We start from the raw sequence: 20,107 nt of genomic DNA, 5'->3' as shown, positions 1-20,107 counted from the left end.
GTGTCTCTTCTTACAACCATATATGATACTGAAACCAGGTCAGTATTTTAACGGTGGTCTTCTGGACTAGAACCTTATACATGAAAGCAAGCTTAAAGTTTATTTAAAGGAAATGGCTCAGAAACAAGCAAACATGAGGTTCGCTGCTGGAACTGAATTTATACTCTCCCACTTCAAAATACTTTTAAGACATGGTCACGGGGTATCATTCACACGTGCTGTAACAGCTTTGTTTGTTGCAAATGACAGAAAATGCTGGAACTGGCTTTAGCATAAAGCAATGGTTCTCAACTTGGACTGGTTTAGCCCCACAGGAGACATCTGGCAATGTCCAGAGATATTTTTGGTTGTCATAACTGAGAATGTGTATTTAATGAGTAGAGGTTAGGGATGCTGCTCAACATCCTTTTTTGCACAGGATGGCCCCCACCCCCCTCCACCCACAAAGAATCATCTGGTCCAAATGTCAATAGAGCTGAAGTTGGGAGTCTCTGATGTAAATGACAGTGGCATCTCCAGGGTTCACACCCTCACAGCCTACCCTTCGAGAGAGGAAGGAATTTGCTCCTGGAAGCCCCCTCTGAAGGGAGAGAATGTTCTTGTTTCCCACAAGTCCCAGCAAACAGGTGCCCCAGCCTTACCACCTCAGGTGGTCATGCGCTCTCTGGCCAAACCCTAGAGCGGGACTCACTGACAGGTCAACTCAGCCAGGGCCTGATGCTGGAGCTGGCAGGGGCTGGTGGAGCCCCAGCAGGAGACTGAGATATGGTTTTATCAAAAGACAAGTGAACGTCACTTTTAGCAACAGGGATGGGGGAGTGAGATGTCCCTTCTTCTACTGATTGTACCAAGTAAGACTGGGACTTAGATGCAAGCACTCCGTAAAGTGCATTTTGGGTGTTTTCTCTACAGAATCAACAAAATATGCCTGAAGTATGTCAAAGCTGTGCTTCCCCGCTGGAGTCAGATTGCTCTAGCACCACTGAAATCTGGCTCTTTGATAAGCAGCCTGAGACAAGCGGGATCTGGGGCCTAAGGCAATTCTGGGCCATTCACTTATTCCCATTGGAACCAGGTGGACTCAGAAGGGCAATACTGCCAGAAGAATCCCTCTGTAGGCCCTTAGTCCTGTACATGTATGTGTTTACAGATGTGTGTACGCATGTGTTGGGCCGGAGATTGTGGCAAGTGTTGTTTCACCTAAAACTCTAAAACCTTCAGGATAGTGTTTTGCCATTCTCTTTTTTCTCCATTTCCTTTCTGCCTCCCCCCCCCGTTAAGAATTATTGCACACAATGAGAAATCATATTAATAACCGACAGTACTGAGTGCTTACTCCGTGCCTAGTAGAGTGCATCTTAAACACACATTGTCACGAGTGCCCATGCGAAACATATTTATTTCTTTAGAAGATGAAACAATTGGTTCAAGAGGTAAGACAACTTGTTCAAGACTAAGTGGCAGGGGGACAGTGTGGGGGCAGGAGAGACATGGAGAGTGAGTGCTCTAAATCTGGTCCAAGCCCTGTTGCTCGTTCATAGATAAATCCCCACCCTGCTGGGCTGTTTGGATGTGACCTGTTTTGGTTAGTGGAATGACCGAAAGTGGGAGTGACACCTGCTATTTTTGGAGGGTAGCTTTGGCAGCCAGACATGGTTCTCTGCATTCTCTTTCCTTCGGCTCCAATGATAGCCATGCTCCAGCTGGGACCCGCTCCATTAGCTGAGTCCCCGAGAGCTCAAGAGCACAGCTAGAGTGAGCTGAAGTGGTCATCTCCCATGATCAAGTGGAAAATCTCTGATGGAGTAAGTCCCCGAGATTCTGGGGTTATTTGTTATCCTAGCAAAATATGATTAATTTTGACTGATTCAAGGGCCCTTGGAACTTTTGGTTTTACAAGGTTTGGATGCCTAGAGTACAAAGCTGAGAGTGAAGCACGTCAAACGGTATTTTGGTAACTATCCCACTGGCCTCTGGTTGCTTATTGTGGAGCTGTGGTGTGCTGGAGGACTTACCACAATGAAGCTGTGGTGGTGTTGGGTCCCATGGTCCTTCACATCCTGGGGACCAGAGTGAGGGGGAGAGTAGTGGGCGTTGGGAGGTACAGTGCGGGAGGTACTAGGAGGTTCACGATCTGATTTCTATGTAGACTTTTTCCTATTATGAAAAAATGAAGTAAGGATTTGTAGGATCTTTTATATGAGATAAAATTAGGTCCAGATGCTTTCTCTGGTCAATTCTTCCAAACATTTAAGGATGAAACAATAATGATGTTTCAGAAACTTTTCCAGAACATAGGAAAAAAGGGGAAACTTTCTCTTTTTATGATGCCAGTCTACTCTGAATATCAATACCTGAAAAGGACATTACAGGAATGGAAAATTATAAGAAACTCAGTTTTCTAACAAAATATTAGCAAACTGAATCCAGCGATATATAAAAAAGGATAATACATCATGTTCAAGTGTGGTTTATTCCAGGAATCAGAGCGCTTTAACATTTGAGACTCAATCAGTGTAATTCATCAGATTACTAGTAAAAAGGGGAAACCATATGACCATCTTGATGGATGAAGAAGAAAAAAAAAACTGGACTAAATTCAACACTCCTTCACGATAAAAACTCCCAGCAAGCTGGGAATGGAAACTTTCCTAATCTGATTAAGAATATTTACAAAAACCCCACAGCAGCAAAATTGCACTCGACGGTGAAACATGGGGCACTGTGGGGAGGCTGAGGCCTGGAGAGAGCCAGCCGCCGACACGCGCCGGAGTCCCCCAAACGCTCGCTTGCTTGAGGCGCTTGTGTGCGTGAGCGCACTTGGACACCCACTTACACACCAGGTTACAAACCTCATGACACTTTTTCTCGAGAAAGACCTGGAAGCGTGAGTGCTTTCTCCCTTCCACGTCAACAAGTTGAGGTGTTCAAACTCGATGAAACCAAACCAAACAGGCCAAAAAGACACCAGACATGTGGTTGAGACTCCACGTATGGTGAAGCTGTTGTGGGTCGGTAGAGAGCAGTTTTCATCTAGACCAGTGATTCTCAACCTTGGCAAATGGCCAAACATCTTTTAGAGAAAAAAAATTTTTTTTCTCGCAGAATCTCCCAGCTTATAAATAAATTATCTTTGTTTTAATACTTAAGTATGTACAGTTGTAAAACCATGTACAAGCCTTCTTATAAATTCCACACGTACATTATAACATTTTATAAGTTTATATTTATAAAGGTTTGTATCTCAATCAATTCTGTAAGTGACTCTATACCAAATCATGGCTTTCACTGTGAATATGGTATTGGCAGCTAAGGTTCAGTTTTTTCCCATTTTTAATCTGGTATGACCGCCGTATCACCTTCCATTCTCCCATCATTTCTCTCTACTCAAACCACTGGCAAGTGTCGCTGTGACACTCTCTAGTTGTCTGGCTTTCACTGGGCTCCATGCATCTTTAGATCAGAGGTGAGACAAATGCAATCTGCAAACTGTTTTTGTAAATAAAGTTTTATTAGAACCCAGCCATGCTCATTTTTTTCTGTGTTGTTTATGGCTGCTTTCATACTACATTGACCAAGCTGAGCAAATGCAACAGAAATGGAAAGGCCAGCAAGACCTGACATATTTTCCACCTGACCCTTTGCAGAAAGAGTTTGCATGCCCTTTATTTATGTGATAAATCTGTTACTTTAATAGCTCGTTGAAATTAAGGGAATACTTTTTTGGCACTAATGCCCTCATAAAGCCCAATGCAGAAGTGGGTGTTGGCAATGCTAAGTTATGGCAGGTGGGTATTTAGATGATTCAGAATATATGCACAGATTATTGTTTCTGGGGTAACTTAGATCACTTCATACTACCAGACACTAGGTGTTTAGCACTAGCATAAAATTAGAGGGAACAACTTACCAGCTAAGGCAAATTCATTTATAGTTGATCAGTTGATCTAATTTGTACGTTGATGTCACCTACAGGTGTTTTCTTGGTCTATGTGAAAAATGGGTATTATTCAATAGACTTTATTGAAAATCTATTAGGAAACCAAAGATGAATCAGATACAGTTCTTGACTCAAAGTCACGTGGAGCTAGAATTTAGAGGTCTACTTTATTTCAACACTGGGAATTCAAAGTGTCCCTAACCCTCTGTGAACCAACTTTTCATGGGAATGTCCCATTTTTGGCCAGTGTAAATGACAGCTAGTTTGGCTTGTCTTCCACACTCCTATGTTTCTATTTAAAAACTACAGTTGATCCTTGGATAACATGGGTTTGAACTGCGCAGGTTCATTTATGGGCAGATTTTTTTCGATAAATATAGTACTGTAAATGCACAGTATATAATACATATAACACACAGAATATGTGCTTACTGGCTGTTTATGTGATTGGTAAGGCTTCTGGTCAAGAATAGATTGTTTGTAGTTAAGGTTTTGGGGAGTAAAATTCTATGTGGATTTTGACTATGCCCCAAGCCTCGCGTTATCCAAGGTTCAATCGTGCTTCACTGGAGGAAAGTGGTCAAGGAAACAGGTCTTGAGAAAAAGAAGGTATTTTCCTTCTGTAGTTTGAAAAGAGGTATTTTGCGCACAGTGTCTGAATCTAGAAAGGGCATGTGCCCATCTATCTTTCCAACAAATATCCGCCTAGAGTTTTCTATGGCCAAGTATTTGGCTGGGAGCTAGGGCAACAGTTGGGAACAGGAAGCCATGCTTCCTATGCTTAGATAACATCCAGCCTAGGCCTGCAAAGGCTTTCTGCAAGTGTGGGAAGGTACACCCAAGCACTACGGGATCCTGCAAGAGGGGGAAAGTAAGGTAAATCAGGAGGCAGGAAAGGCATCTTGAAAGAAATCAGATTCGGGTTGAGACTTTAAATATGGTAGGAGTTAGATAAGCCAGCAGGATAGGAGGAACTCTGGAGGCACGATAGAGAGCCTGTGGCTAGGTATATTATTGGAAACTTTTGAGGAAGGAAAAGACGAAGATGTCTGTGGATATGATGATCATATGTCACTGAGATATTTGCAAACTCTTGCCTTTAAGCTTTTTCTTTTCTGGCCTGGGGTCCATGTCAAAGAATTTAGACATCGTCTTTGTGATAGCTCATTGCTTGAGGTCGATTGACATTTGATGCTACATCTTTTTTTTTTTTTTTAAAGCCAGCACAGGAGGAAGTTATACTTTCCCACCCACCTAGTTTCCACATAATCTCAAAAGTAATAAAACAGACAGACCAGTCTGTATTTGCCAAACTCTCTTATGCTCTGAGCTTGTAATATATTGGCCTCTTTCTCCTTCCCTCAAAGAAGGAAACTTTGCTCTCATATTTCTTTCTGTGAGCAAGACAAATGCACACACACGCGTTTCACAGGAGTTTAAAAATGCTGAATTTCAAGTTCGAGAATGCTCCTTCATGATACTTTCTCTGCTTTCCTCCGTCAGGTCAATTAGATAACAGATGCCCTTGACTGAGAGTGGAAAGGGTACCTTACACTTTGGGAGATTTATTTTAAAGGAAATGCTTTATGAGTGAGGTCTGCTTGGGTGGACTCTACTGAATGTCTGTGTGGGACAAACTGTGCCCAAACTCTTTCCTGGAGCTGGCACGACAAGGTGCTGAAGGCGGGGGGGGGGGGGGGGGGATTTGCAAACAGATTAACTTAAAAGCACATCTTTAAATGAAGCTTTTGGGAAAGGCCCTCTGACCCCCTTGATCACAGTCCTGATCCAGCTTGCTCTCCATCACGTGGGCGCTCACGTTCGTGATGGGTGCACGTGGAAACTGGGTGCAGAGAGCAGGCTTTCTGTCCCCAACCTGGTTCTCTCAAACTTCCCAAGGCCCCTTGGGCAAGTTATTATATACATTTGGACCTCAGTTTCTCATCTGAAAATGAGGTGTTTGCACCAGATGACCGCTAAAGTCCCCTCTCGCTGGAACATTCTGTGAATGAATCTATTGAACATGTTTAAAATCCCTAGACAGATGGAAATGGAGGTCAGAAGTTTATTTAGTACAACATTTTATGGGGAAACCAGCACACTCACAAAAGCTCTTGTACTTCTTGCTACTGTCATTTATGCCAGTTCAGTGTTCAGCAACACTAATAATTTGATTTGGTTTCATCTTCTGGAAAATTGGGATTGAGGGCAAGCTATGAATGTGGGTGCAACGTCTAACAGGTGACATTCCACGGTTGTGTCCTCCCCACCCCCAAAAGCCCTTATCTGAAAGACCACTGTTCCAGAACACCTGGGGCTTCTTTCCACGAGCATCACGTTATTCTCATTAAGTGCAAGAACCTGCAACAATTATGTAAAAGTGTGCATATGGGGAAAATTCAGCACATTTCACAAGGGAACGGGTATACAAAGCCAGCTTTGAACCTGCAAATGTGGGCTGGCCGACATGCCACAGGTGAGAACGTGCTAGTGAGGGAGTGTCGACAGGCCTGGAGCCATTAATTCATGCATCCTCTGAGACACTTGGGCAATTGTTTGGGGTTTCCGGTGCTTCGAGGGCGGCCTCCTCCTTGGCACGTGTGGGCGCTGCTGGCCAAGAAGGGTCTCTTTTGCTCACTCCTGGTTTCAGGTCTTAAATCTCTTTTTTTACCTTTCTATATTTATCTCCCTTACTATCCTACTTTTCCTTTCTTCTCAGCTACTTTCTCTTTGGTTCCAAGGCAACAGACATGGACAAGTTAGAAAGAGTGGGGGGAAAAAAGATGTGCTAATTTATAGTTGATAGTCACTGATGTAGCCAGCATAACAGAAAACGCAGAAAAACCAGTCAATCCGTGTGTTTCTGTGCCTCTCCTGGGTGCGTGCCTGGGGGGGGGGGCGGGGGGGCAACTTCTCTCTGTGATGGGACAAGTGGAAGCCGTGCGCTCCCACCCTGACCGCAGAAGTGCAGGTGCGAACGACCAGGGCTTTGTCTGGGGTACAAATTCCTCTGCCGGTGCCAGGAGCATGTGCCTCTGGTTGCACACACACCCTGTGCACATACAGGGGCACGCACGGAACACGCCCACCACACCTGCGTACCTGGCAGCACCGCACCCCAACGACTATGAGCACACACACACACCCCACAGCGCACACAGGCCCACACGTGCACACACTTGAGCACATGCCACACGCATTGCCTCCATTCCCAGTGAGTACACACCTGGTATGCCTGTGCTCCCCCTGCACACCCAGGCACACTCAGGCACACATTGCCTGCGTATACATGGTGGAGGCGCAGAGACCAGGCCCCTGAGGACGGAGGTGATGGAGAGGGGGGATGAAGGACGCCGACACAGGGCAGCGAGAGGGACATGGGCTGGGGGGGGGAGGATGCGGTGACGGGGGAGAGAGGGATGCGGGCTGGGGGGGAAGGACACTGTGACGGGGGAGAGAGGGACGCGGGCTGGGGGGAAGGACGAGGTGACAGGGGAGAGAGGGACGCGGGCTGGGGGGGAAGGACGCGGTGACAGAGGAGAGAGGGACGCGGGGTGGGGAAGGACGTGATGGGGGAGAGAGGGACGCGGGCTGCGGGGGAAGGACGCGGTGACGGGGGAGAGAGGGACGCAGGCTTGGGGGGGACGTGGTGACGGGGAGAGAGGGACGCGGGCTGGGGGGGAAGGACGTGGTGATGGGGAGAGAGGGATGTGGGCTGGGGGGAGGACGCGGTGACGGGGAGAGAGGGACACAGGCTGAGGGGGAGGGACGCGGTGTCGGGGGAGAGAGGGACGCGGGCTGGGGGGAAGGATGCGGGGACGGGGGAGAGAGGGATGTGGGCGGGGGGAGGACGCGGTGACGGGGGAGAGAGGGATGCGGGGGGTGAAGGACGCGGTGACAGGGGAGAGAGGGACGCGGGGCGGGGGGTGAAGGATGCGGTGATGGGGGAGAGAGGGATGCGGGCTGGGGGGAAGGACGCGGTGACGGGGGAGAGAGGGACACGGGGGGATGAAGGACACGGTGATGGGGGAGAGAGGGATGCGGGCTGGGGGGGAAGGATGCGGGGACGGGGGAGAGAGGGATGCGGGCTGGGGGGAAGGACGCGGTGACGGGGGAGAGAGGGACGCGGGCTGGGGGGGACGTGGTGACGGGGAGAGAGGGACGCGGGCTGGGGGGGAAGGACGTGGTGATGGGGAGAGAGGGATGAGGGCTGGGGGGACGCGGTGACGGGGGAGAGAGGGACGCGGGCTGGGGGTGAAGGACGCGGTGACGGGGGAGAGAGGGACGCGGGCTGGAGGGGAAGGACGCGGGGACGGGGGAGAGAGGGATGCGGGCTGGGGGGGGACGTGGTGACGGGGAGAGAGGGTCGCGGGCTGGGGGGGGGACGCGGTGACGGGGGAGAGAGGGACGCGGGCTGGGGGTGAAGGACGCGGTGACGGGGGAGAGAGGGACGCGGGCTGGGGGGGAAGGACGCGGGGACGGGGGAGAGAGGGACGCGGGCTGGGGGGGAAGGACGTGGTGATGGGGAGAGAGGGATGCGGGCTGGGGGGGACGCGGTGACGGGGGAGAGAGGGACGCGGGCTGGGGGGGAAGGACTCGGTGTTGGGGGAGAGAGGGATGCGGGCGGGGGAAGGACGTGGTGATGGGGGAGAGAGGGATGCGGAGGGTGAAGGACGCGGTGACAGGGGAGAGAGGGACGTGAGGGGGTGAAGGACGCGGTGATGGGGGAGAGAGGGACGCGGGCTGGGGGGGAAGGATGCGGTGACGGGGAGAGAGGGACGCGGGCTGCGGGGGAAGGACGCGGTGACACGGAGAGAGGGACGAGGGCTGGGGGTGAAGGACGCGGTGATGGGGGAGAGAGGGACGCGGGCTGGGGGGGAAGGATGCGGTGACGGGGAGAGAGGGACGAGGGCTGGGGGGGAAGGACGCGGTGATGGGGGAGAGAGGGACGCGGTGGGGGAAGGGCGCGGGGACGGGGCAGCGAGAGGGACGCGGGCTGGGGGGGGGACGTGGGCTGGGGGGGAAGGACGCGGTGATGGGGGAGAGAGGGACGCGGGCTGGGGGGGAGGTCGCGGTGTCCGGGGAGAGAGGGACGCGGGCTCCCCGGGAGGAAGCCTGACCGCCTCCCGCCGGTGGAGACCGGGAACATGCACGGACCGTGGTTCCAAGATCTCGACATTTGAAACAAAGCAAAACACGCGTCGCCTGCCGCACCCTCGCATACGCGGAGCCCTTGCACACGCACGGGGCTTTTGCACACACGCAGGCGCTCTGGCACACGCAGGGCCTCGCACACGCGGGCGGGAGGCCCCAGGGTCGGGGTCGGGCGGGCCGGGAGCAGCCGCGAGGACCCCCCCACCCGGCCGAGCCCGCCGCGCCCCGTGGCTCCGGGCCCCCGGGGAGGCAGGGGCGCCGAGGCAGGCAGCGGCGGTCGTTCCCCGCCCCCCCCCCCCGGGTCCCCGCGGAGCGCTCGCCGGTCCCCGGTCCCCGGAGCACGTGTGCTCGTGCGCTCTGCGGCGGGTCCGGCCCTGCTCCGGGGCCGCACACGGGCCGCAGCAAGGTCCCCCAGGACAGCGCTGGACACGCTCGTCGGCTGGAGGGGCGCCCCGGTGCCGCGGCCGACCCCAGCGCCCGCCGGTGGCTCCGGTGCGCGCCTCTCCGCGGGGCGGCCCTGGCGCGGGCTCAGGGAGCTCAGGGGGCTCAGGGGGCTCAGGGGGCGCGCACCCCTCCCGGGGACTCGGCCTGCTTCAGGTGCCCGCAGGGTCCTGCTGGAGCTGCTCGCGGCCCTGTGGCCCAGGGCACACCCCTAAGTCATTCGTGAGCCTCGGTTCTGCAGCGTGGCCCCCAGCGAGGCTCCTGGGATGCCCCAAGACATAGGAGGGACGGAAGGAAGGAAAGAGGGAAAGGGGGAGGTAGTGAGGGTGAGAAAGAAGGAACGAGGGCGGCGAGAACAGGAGGGAGGACGGCAGGAAGATGTGATTTCCAGAACTGGGCTTATGGGTCCTGTATTAGAGTTGTCCCTGGGGGTGTTCAACAATGCCCTGGTGAGGAAGGCCTCCTGTGTTTTATTTACTAATTTACCTTAAGGATTGTATTTATTCGAGAAAGAGTGAGGGAGGGCGAGAGCTCAAGAAGGAGAGGGGGCCCAGGGAGAAGCAGGCTCCCCACCGAGCAGGGAGCCCAACCTGGGGCTCCATTCCAGGGCCCTGGGGTCATGACCTGAGCTGAAAGCAGATGCTTATCCAACTGAGCCCCCCCCCCCAAGGCCTCTTTTAAATGCACATAATCCAAGGGGTCTTAACACATTGAGGCAACGAGTTCCTCGAATATTTCGCTTTACAACAGTGGTACCTAAGACAATTGTGTAAGGTTTCCCGCTCCTTCTTGTGATACTTATCGAGCACCTGCCATATGCTAGAAGCAGCATGTACCTCTGGGGAGGGTACACCTTCATAAAGTTTTTGGGCTTGTGAGCTGCTGAAAAGTGGGCAAAGTTATGAAAAAGAAATATAAAGGCATCCTGGCTCTTAGTGGATTTTTGTAAACAGGTGCAAACTACCAGCAATTTAATAGACTCTGCATCTACCAATACAAAAAGAATTGGTATCACCAAGACATACAAAATTTCATATAAAAACAATAAAAGGTCAATGATAGAATTATCATTGTTTATTAAAATAAATTATTGATGACGATTATGCTGATAACTAAAAACAAATGATAGATGTAAATTCATCATTTCATTTCCTTAGTTACCTTCTGAGGTAGTAAACTCATTTGGCAAGTGACCCATCACAAAGCTATTTCCTTTTTTTTTAATTTTTTTAAAAGATTTTATTTATTTATTCATGAGAGACACACGCACACACACACAGAGAGAGATTGAGAGAGAGAGAGAGGCAGGGACACAGGCAGAGGGAGAAGCAGGCTCCATGCAGGGAGCCTGATGTGGGACTTGATCCTGGGTCCCCAGGACCACACCCTGGGCTGCAGGCAGCGCTAAACCCCTGTGCCACCGGGGCTGCCCAAAGCATTTCATTTTTTAAAAAATTTTATTCATTTATTCATGAGAGACACACAGAGAGGGGCAAAGACACAGGCAGAGGGAGAAGCAGGCTCCATGCAGGGAGCCTGACATGGGATTCGATCCCAGGCCTCCAGGATCCCACCCCGGGCTCAAGGCAGCGCTAATCCGCTGAGCCACCCAGCCTGCCCACAAAGCTATTTCCAATGAGAAGCATTTACGATGGAACCTGCAGCCTTGTGAAATCAGCTTACACAATTTGTGTGTGTAGCGGAATTACAGCTTTTCCTACTACATTTTCTCAATGCCAAACTGTGTTTTTGACATGTGACATTCAGGTACACATTCATAGAGCCCACTGGGCGCAAGGTGTCCAAGCCCATCCTATTCCTCTTCGTTGACATACATCATTGTAGTGACGTTAATTTGCGTTATTTGAGATAACTGCAGGCAATCTTAATCTAACTTTCTGCCTCAGGACATGCACTGGAGGTGGACTTTAGGAACCAAGGCAGGAATGCGTCTTGAGGACTCAGTTGCATGTCTGTAGTGTTCCCTGAACAAAAAACCAAAAAGCTGCCTCATGCAACTAACTCCTAACTAAATTATTATGAGTTGTGGGGGAAAAATGGATTGATGTGAATTTGCTTATATCGTTATAAATATAAAGAAAGTATATTCATGGAGAGGACAAAGTGTCGACCTCTCTGCCCTGCCCTAACTGCACCAGGTGATGTAAAAAATACATCTATGTTTAAATGTTTACAAACTTTACTTATTTGGTAGTCTTCTCTTGCACAACCTCATTAAAAACAAGGGAAGAAGCATTTCACCGAGTGGTCAAGTTATGCAAACATGTAGTCACTCTTGTAAAATCCAACATACGAATCAAGTAGAAAAGTGACTGCCATAGTGGTGAGACCCCTTGTCCCAGCCTCCTGACTGTATAGACTTGAGCTAGTCACCTCCTGTGGAAATTTCCATTTCCTTATCTATACACTAATCTATCAATCAGTCAAGCAATAAAATATAAATGAAATAATCTATAAGAAACAGGCCCTATCTACCTCACAGGGTGGTTGTGAAGACCAAATGAATAGCTTACGAGTTAGTTAATATCCTGCTTTGTTCCAAAAAAATAAAAAGAAGGATGTAAACCACTGACTCAGAATGTGGGAGTGCTTTGAAACTCTAGCTCACTACAGATACGGTAAACATTCTTACCGATCCAGCCAGTGAAAGGGCACGATTCTCAACAAGACCAGGATTTAATATGTAGAATTTAGATACCGGAGAAAAACACACGGTTACAAGCAGTTTCCAGTTCTGCTCGCCATCCAGGTCATTCTCCCAGTACGCCAGCAACTCACAGTAGAATAGTCTGCAGCTTAGACGCCAGGAGGGTTTTAGGATTTAGGCTCTTTAGGAAGAGCCACAGGACGCCCAACAGGCTATTCACCCAGTACTCTGTGCCTATACCGTGGTAGTTTATCAATGAATTGATTGTGATGTTTGCTTCATGTCTGTCTCCCCCATTGGACTATGGGAGTCACGAAGGCCGGGTCTGTGTCTGTTTGGCTCACCGTGGTGGCTCTAGAGCCTACTGTGTCTGGCGCATAGTATGCCCTTAAGCATGCTACTTGAATAAAGGAATAAATGAAGGAGTGACCGTGCGAATCTGACCTCTTGTCCTTCTTAATTAGCAATGCTAGGGTAAGGCAGGCAGGCAGGCTCCATCAAGGAAAAACTAACTATGGTCAAAGGGAGGGAGCGGTAGGCCCAGAAAAGTGCCCAGGCAAGTAGAAAGAGCTCCCTGTCTCTATGCATATGCTTCTCCTGGCCAAGTGCCCTTCCTGCACTCTGGGTAATGTACATATGTTCTGGCCATGCTCTGTTGAACTCAAATTATAGTATTTTGTTCCCCTCTCCAAACACAGAGCCAATATGAATGGCTTTCCCAATAGCTTTAGTCAGTGGAAAGACTGAGCAATGTAACCCAGCCTGTGGCCAGCGAAACTTCAGGACAAGCAAATCAAATAGATAAAGCCCAGATTTTGTCTACATGGCAAAAATACCTGAGGATATATATATCCTACATGTACGTATATGTCTCCATCTGTGAATGGTTCCGTTGTGTTAAAGAATCAGTAAGGAAATAGCTGGTGGAGTATATAGGGTTCACACACACACATGGAATATATAGGGTTCACACACACACACACACACATACACACTCGCATACACACAGAATCAAAGAGTGGTGACTGGATCCCCTGGATGTATGATTAATATATGAATTACACATCACCCTTGATTTAGAAAATTATGAACATGGAATGTGAAGAAGCTGAGCTGGGGAAGGGACTATCATGATGGTATTTCTCTTTGGGTAGGAAAAAGCTCCTAATTTCACTACATTTTTTAAGCATCAACAATATTGAGTAATTATGCATAAATAGCTATGTCTATCTAATTTTGGTAGAAAACATTTCCTCCAAAGTGAAGTCGAAGTTAATATTAAAATGTTTTGAATAAGGAACTCATTCTTTGGACACTCTGCACTTTCCAAAACCAAGATAAAAATGTCACTAAGGAAAATAATCCAATTGGATGAGTAAAGTGGCCGCTACCTAATTATTACCGATCCTTTCAGAAGGCACATTTAATCTTGAGATGATTATTTCAAATTTGACATCTGATTCTTTGTTGAAGTCATAGGCTTAGTGCCTGCTACTCCCTACTATGCTTTCTTTTAGAAATAAAAACACTAATTCTCTGAAGGAGTACCCTGTATTGAAATTAAGCAGGCATAAGGAACCCAGGAGTTACCGTCTTTGATCAGAGCACAGAATATTGCTTTATGCTAAAATGAGAAGTTTAAGATGTCTTTACTTATGTGAATTAAGAAATGAGGGCTGTGTTGAATATCATAACGTAAATAAAAGACATTCTTGGATCATACTGGGAATGCCTTGTTGCAGGCAAATGTCAAGTGCCGGAAAAATGAAGATAGATTGAACGGTCCAGGAAATGAGCCAGCACAGGGCTGATGAAGGACAAAGCTAGCCACCCTAATTTGATCCTGGACGACTTCTCCCTAACATCCTCCCCACCCTTCCCCCATCCTGGTGCTATAAGAGAGAGACGTAGTTTAACATGTGGCCAGTCTCCTATTTAGTTCCTGGCTTCCTAAATTTTGTCCCCCCACCCCCACCCACCCACAAAACCATTATCCCAATTACTGCTGTCTGTCCTGACTAGTCAGGGGTAGATAATTGAGGCTGCGTAGAAACCTTTCTCTCTTGCATCCTACTCAAACATCTATCCACACGACAGGGCAGCAACGTCTTATTACATAGAGTGGAATGTTGGGAAACCAGGTACTGGTCGTCAAGACAGCCCTGTCTAGGAAGTGACTAGCAGCCCAAGTCTGAATTACTGTTGGCAAACTTTGCAAGGCTGTTCTGTTCCAGGAATAGGGAGATGATGACCATGAAACTTGGAAAAATTGGTTTGGGGCAAATGATATGATACATGATACATTTTCCTGCTATGGAGAATGGCATGAACAGAGGAGGGAAAGGTAATCCAAGTGGTCTTTGGTTAAGAATGTGTTAGGCTCTGCAAGTCTGCGAAGGTATGTGCCCAGGGTCTGAAATTCACATGCACAGGGCAGATGTTTCAATTTCTGTATTCATTTCAGGAATGTGAGATCGAAAACAAAACTGCTTAGGAATTATCTGTGCGATTTTATGGTAGGAGTACTTACTGTGCTGTGACATTTTATGGGAAGAAATTTTTAAAAATACACGAATGTGAAACTTAAAGAATCCTAAATGTCTTTTGCCCCAAGAGAACAATTTCTTTGGTTTTTATCGTCATTATTATAATTCTCTTGTAGTTTTGGCAGTTGGCAATGTGAACTCCTGGATAAAGAGGTTTCAGTTTAAAATTACAAAATATCTCAGAGTAGTAATTCCACACCCATCTAGCCCACACTCCGTCCATCTATTTCCAACCAGGAGACTTGCGTGGGCCAGCTTTTTTGGATCAGTTTTCAATAGTATTGTTAAGTTGTCCAGAGTCCATCAAAATGCTTTTCAAACACAATGGTCGCTGCCTCATTATCAGTTGCTGGATGCCGTCAACTCCGGTCTCATGCAGGACTCTGACATGAAATAGAATTTATATATCCTTGATGAATAAATCCCTTTTTCCCCCCACTAGTCCCTATTTTTTTTCAAATAAAAGGCTTATTTTTTTAATGTATTTATATTACAACCAGTTCTCCAGTATGACTCCTGTTTGTTTGTAATGATATGGTCAGTATGGTTTCTGTTCATTCCTGACTTTCAAAGAACTCAACTGTGCAAATACCAGGTCATCTGCTGATTAGCCAGACAGGCTATGTGCTAATCCTTCTGTTCTCTGAAGAGGGCAAGCACAGATTTCACCTTCTGAAACATGTAGCGCATAGATGCAATTTTGAAATGAGATTCCAATAGAAATAAATATTAATGTTCTTTCCTCTTTTGTGTATGTTTGAACATTTTCACATTGAAAGGTTTAAAAATGTCTTGACATCTCACATGTCATCGATCCTCATTATTTGCTACTGAATTTGTGAATTCACCTGCTTGGTAAAATTTATTTGTAACCCTCAGATCAACACATTCAGGGCTTTGTGGTCATTCGTAGACATGCACAGAACATCAAAAAATTTGAGTCAACTGATGGACATGGTCCAAGGTGAGGTTGAGCAAGATGACGCTCTGACGCCTTGGTTCAGCTCATGCTATAAATAAGTGTCATTTTCATGGTCTATTTAGTGCCCCAGTTTCTGCATTTTTGTGCATTTTATTGGTGATTTTGCTATTTAAAGTGATCCCCAAGCAGAGTGCAAGAAAGCTGTGATGTGCCTCAGGGAGAAAACACGTGTTGTAGAGGCATTTCATTCAGGCGTGAATTCTAATGCTCTCAAGATGAGTTCAATGACAAGGACCAACATTACATTATTAAAGAAGGTGTCTTTAAACAACAATGCACATGAAAGGTCATGTGTTGATCTGCTGATAAAAAGGTGACCAGAAGCTCGAAGGAACGAACGGATCTTGGATTGCCCCTGGGAGCATTGGTTCAATATTGGCTAATTCTGCAAATAAAGAGACTCAATTGTATTTGCATATAAATGGAACTCATCTGCATCTAGGCCCAGTTGGTTAAGCATCTGACTCTTGCTTTCAGCTCAGGTTATGACCTCAGGATTGGGTGATTGAGTCCAGCTCTGTGCTGGGTGTGGAGCCTGCTTAAGGGTCTCTTTCTCCCTCTCCTCTGCTCCTTCAGGGCAGTGCTCTCTTTCTTTCTCAAAAAAAAAAAAAAAAAAAAAGAGAGAGAGAGAGAGAGAGAGAAGAAAAAAGAAAACCACACTGAAATGTTTGGCTGTGTTGCAAGCCAGGCCCCTAATGGTCTCACTTGCTATTTACTTGATTCGTTGTAGATATTACCTGATTCTATTCCTCAGAACAGACTCTTATCTGTGATGTTATCAAAATATTATTATTATCATTTTATTTTAATTATAACCTTCTTTCTGTTTGATAATTGCCTTGTAAACTCCCCAGTAAAGAGGTTCTGTTTAAAATTATGATTTCAGAAAAAGCTGGCAGACATATCCTCATTGTTCTTTTCTCAGCATTTCAGTGTCCAATAGACTGCACCATCTAGAAGATCAGGGAACTTGAGTCCTCCTGCACTGGTAAGATCTTATTTATCCCCTAGACCTGACGTGGCACTTGGCACCTAGTAGGTGCCCGATGGGGTGAATGGAGTTCTAATTAAATGTAGAGTTATAACATGTATTAATTTTAAAAACCTTACAAAATAAGTAGTGACTTACATTTAATGCAACAGCTGGGAAATGGTGCCCTTAGGGCAGAAGCTGTCTTAGATGTTTAGAGACTTGGTATTGGTTACAGAACCTATAAAAGGCACAAAAATTTTACCATAAATGTCTATAAAACACACATATTTCTTGTGATAAATAATAGAGCTTATGTATTTTACTGGTTTGGCAACTGACATCAATAACTGTCAATAAACAACTGAGATAAACTTTATTAGTTAGACACAGAATAGTGAAATATTGCCCAGGGGACAGAAAAGCAAATTTAAATGATGACATCCTGGCTTGGGAATGATTTCACAATTAAGGTAACTTCTATCAAGAGGGCAATATTTTCCAGCTGTTCTCTGCAACCTTTACCATTTACATTATATGCTTTATTTTTGTGGAGTAATGGAGGCAATTCGTTCTAAGTATTATAGTTTGTTCTGCATTTGGGCTTCTTAAGAACTGATTTTTTTAAATCCAGGCGGTTGAACAGGATATAAATGTAATTTTAATAATAGGAACTGAAAATTTAATAATATGGTATTAATCTTTAAGTATAAGTGAATAATACTAGTCCTCACTCACTTTACTTCCTACATAATTCTGGCCTATTAATGGAATTTGTATTCAAGGGAATGCTTTATTGCAAGATTTTTGTTTTTAAGTAAAGAAGTTTTCAACAGAAATGCAAATGAAAAAATAGAGATAAATGTTATGATACCTATATGGATTGATGGAGATATTTATATGAATACATGTATGATTAAATTGTTCAAAATATCCAGAAAAAAACAAAAAACAAAAAACAGAGAAGCAAAGGTGGTTTTTACTTGGAGCCTTTCCTCATTTCTTCAACTACTTGAGGCATTTATCTATCTATCTGCCATATATGTATATATATATGCCATATATATGTGTGTATATATATGTCATATATATGTATGTATATATGCCATATATATATGTTAAAAGAACATGTTTGAAAAACTAAAAAGCATTTGCAAAATGTAAAAAGTAAAGTGAAACAGAAGCTCTCCCCACCAAACAGAAGTCAGACAGATGCTAGTCTTGCATACGAGCATAGTAACTGAGGGTTTGGGTTCATACCTGTGCTAATGTTGCTGAAGAGATGTTATACAATGGGTTAAATTAATTCTTTAAAAAATAGTGATGATAGTTTCCTCATGTTTTGTGGCACATTGATGGAAATATGGCTGATTTATGGCAATAAAAAGCACTATTAGTTATTTTATAGTCTGAGTCACAGAATCTTCACTGGAATGAAGAAGAACAAAATGTAATAAATGAACAGAGATGTTTGATCCATTAAAATGAGAAAATATACTTATTATACCTATATATATATATATATTTAAATATTTTTTTGCTTAAAAGTTCTTTTCTTGGGACACCTTGATAGCTCAGTTGGTTAAGTGGTTGACTCTTGATTTCAGTTCAGATCATGATCTTGGTGTCCTGGATCCAAGCCCTGCATTGGGCTCCAAGCTCTCTGGGCCATCTGCTTGAGATTCTCTCTCCCTCTCCCTCTCCCTCTGCCCCTCTTCCTGTCCCTGCAATCTCTGTCTCTCTAAAAAAAAAAAAAAAAAAATCTTTAAAACAAAACAAAAAAATAACTCCTTTTCTTTTATTTGGCCTTTCTGATCCTTTTTACATTTCTCCCTTTCTCTGGGCATACTGCCTTATGCCATCTGGGTCACTATCCGATATGTTTTCACTGACAGCCGTGCAACAAACTTCAGCCCTGACCAATCTGGGATGCAAAGAAAATCAGTTTTCTTTTCGTTGTTTGCATTTTGGAAATTAAACAGAAATAAACCCCAGTCTCGCTCTTCCGCTGGCCCAAACGAATTACTTTTTTTTGTTTTTTTGGAGTTCTTTCAGCAATGAGGAACGAAAGATTAAAGAAATGGGATATTCTTTTAAAAATTCTTTTTTTTTCCGTAGACACACCTTATATAACAGGCTATGTCCCTGGAACCCGCTGGTCTTGGGGCTGTGGGCACAGTGACTATTTCTTGGCGGAGAACAGATTTCAAGCAGGAACTTGCTCTGTAGTCACCCAACAGGGTCCAGAATCTTGCCTGCTCACAGGTGATGGGTTTTTGTGCCACTAGCTTCTGGAAGGCCAAGAGGAAGTACACACAGTATTTTTATTATAGGACTGTCCTTAAAACATAGCCCGAGGAGCCTGTGGTTTGAATTATAGAGTGTCTCAGGAGAACTTCTGGCATCTGGTTTGACAATCATCTTTTTAAAAAATGTAGTCTTTTGTGAGCTTGTGACCCAAAATGATATGGTAAAACTAATGCTGGAGACTCACAGTGGCTTAAGTTGCAATAGTTATGCAACTAAGAGGAGAGAATAAAGGAGTTTGGACACTGGATGGAATTTAATAAAATTTAGTAGAAAATGGAAGCCCCATCTATTGTCTACCGCATAATTCCCAGAACCTGCGAAGATGACCTTATTTGGAAAAAGGGGCTTTGCAGATGTAATTTGAGCTAAGGGTAAGGGTCTCAAGATGTGGAGATCATCCTGGATTATCTGGTAAATCCTAAATCCAAGACAAGTGTCCTCATAAGAGACAGACAAGGGGGATCCCTGGGTGGCGCAGCGGTTTAGCGCCTGCCTTTGGCCCAGGGTGCTATCCTGGAGACCCGGGATCAAATCCCACGTCGGGCTCCCAGTGCATGGAGCCTGCTTCTCCCTCTGCCTGTGTCTCTGCCTCTCTCTCTCTCTCTCTGTGTGACTATCATAAATAAATTAAAAAAAAAAAAAAAGAGACAGACAAAAGAAGAGGAAGCCATACAGCTGTGAAGGCAGAGATTGGAGGATGCAGCCACAAGCCCAGGAGCACCAGGAGCCGTCAGGAGCTAGAAAGGACAAGGAACGCATTCCCTCCTAGAGCTTCTGGAGACAGCTTGGCCCTGTTGAAATCTTGGATTTGGACTTCAGGCCCCCAGAACTGTGAGTGAATATATTTCTGTTATTTTAAGCCACACAAGTTGGGATGATTTGTTGTGAAAGGTGCGGGAAACTAATTACCTGTCTGTCTCCTCGTAATATCCTCCCTGTATTCCTGGTTTTGCCAGTTTGTTCTTACCTCTTAATTGTATATATTTAATTATCCCATGAACTGTCAAAATTGTCTACCTATTAACCGGAAAAAAAAATCATACATCCTAACTACGCTCAATTTGAAGCAACATTTGATTTCTGTACTCACATATGT

General features: G+C 46.0%; 2 long non-coding RNA genes across 2 annotated transcripts in view; one reads left to right on the top strand and one right to left on the bottom strand.

Moving 5' to 3' along the window:
* LOC140625976 (uncharacterized) overlaps positions 1 to 3,988 on the bottom strand; it is an 18,631-nt gene extending 14,643 nt beyond the window's left edge. Inside the window, exons 1-2 of the long non-coding RNA XR_012025225.1 lie at positions 3,911 to 3,988; positions 2,016 to 2,157 (exon numbers count right to left, since the gene is read on the bottom strand). This is a non-coding gene — a long non-coding RNA (uncharacterized lncRNA). The remainder of the gene's footprint in view (positions 1 to 2,015; positions 2,158 to 3,910) is intronic.
* LOC140625977 (uncharacterized) lies at positions 1,681 to 20,107 on the top strand. The gene is made up of 3 exons (XR_012025226.1): positions 1,681 to 1,805; positions 16,657 to 16,719; positions 18,820 to 20,107. It is a non-coding gene; the product is annotated as an uncharacterized lncRNA (long non-coding RNA).

This window comes from Canis lupus, chromosome 37, assembly GCF_048164855.1.
Source record: "Canis lupus baileyi chromosome 37, mCanLup2.hap1, whole genome shotgun sequence".
Lineage (NCBI taxonomy): Eukaryota > Metazoa > Chordata > Mammalia > Carnivora > Canidae > Canis > Canis lupus.
This window is presented reverse-complemented; position numbering and strand designations above follow the sequence as displayed.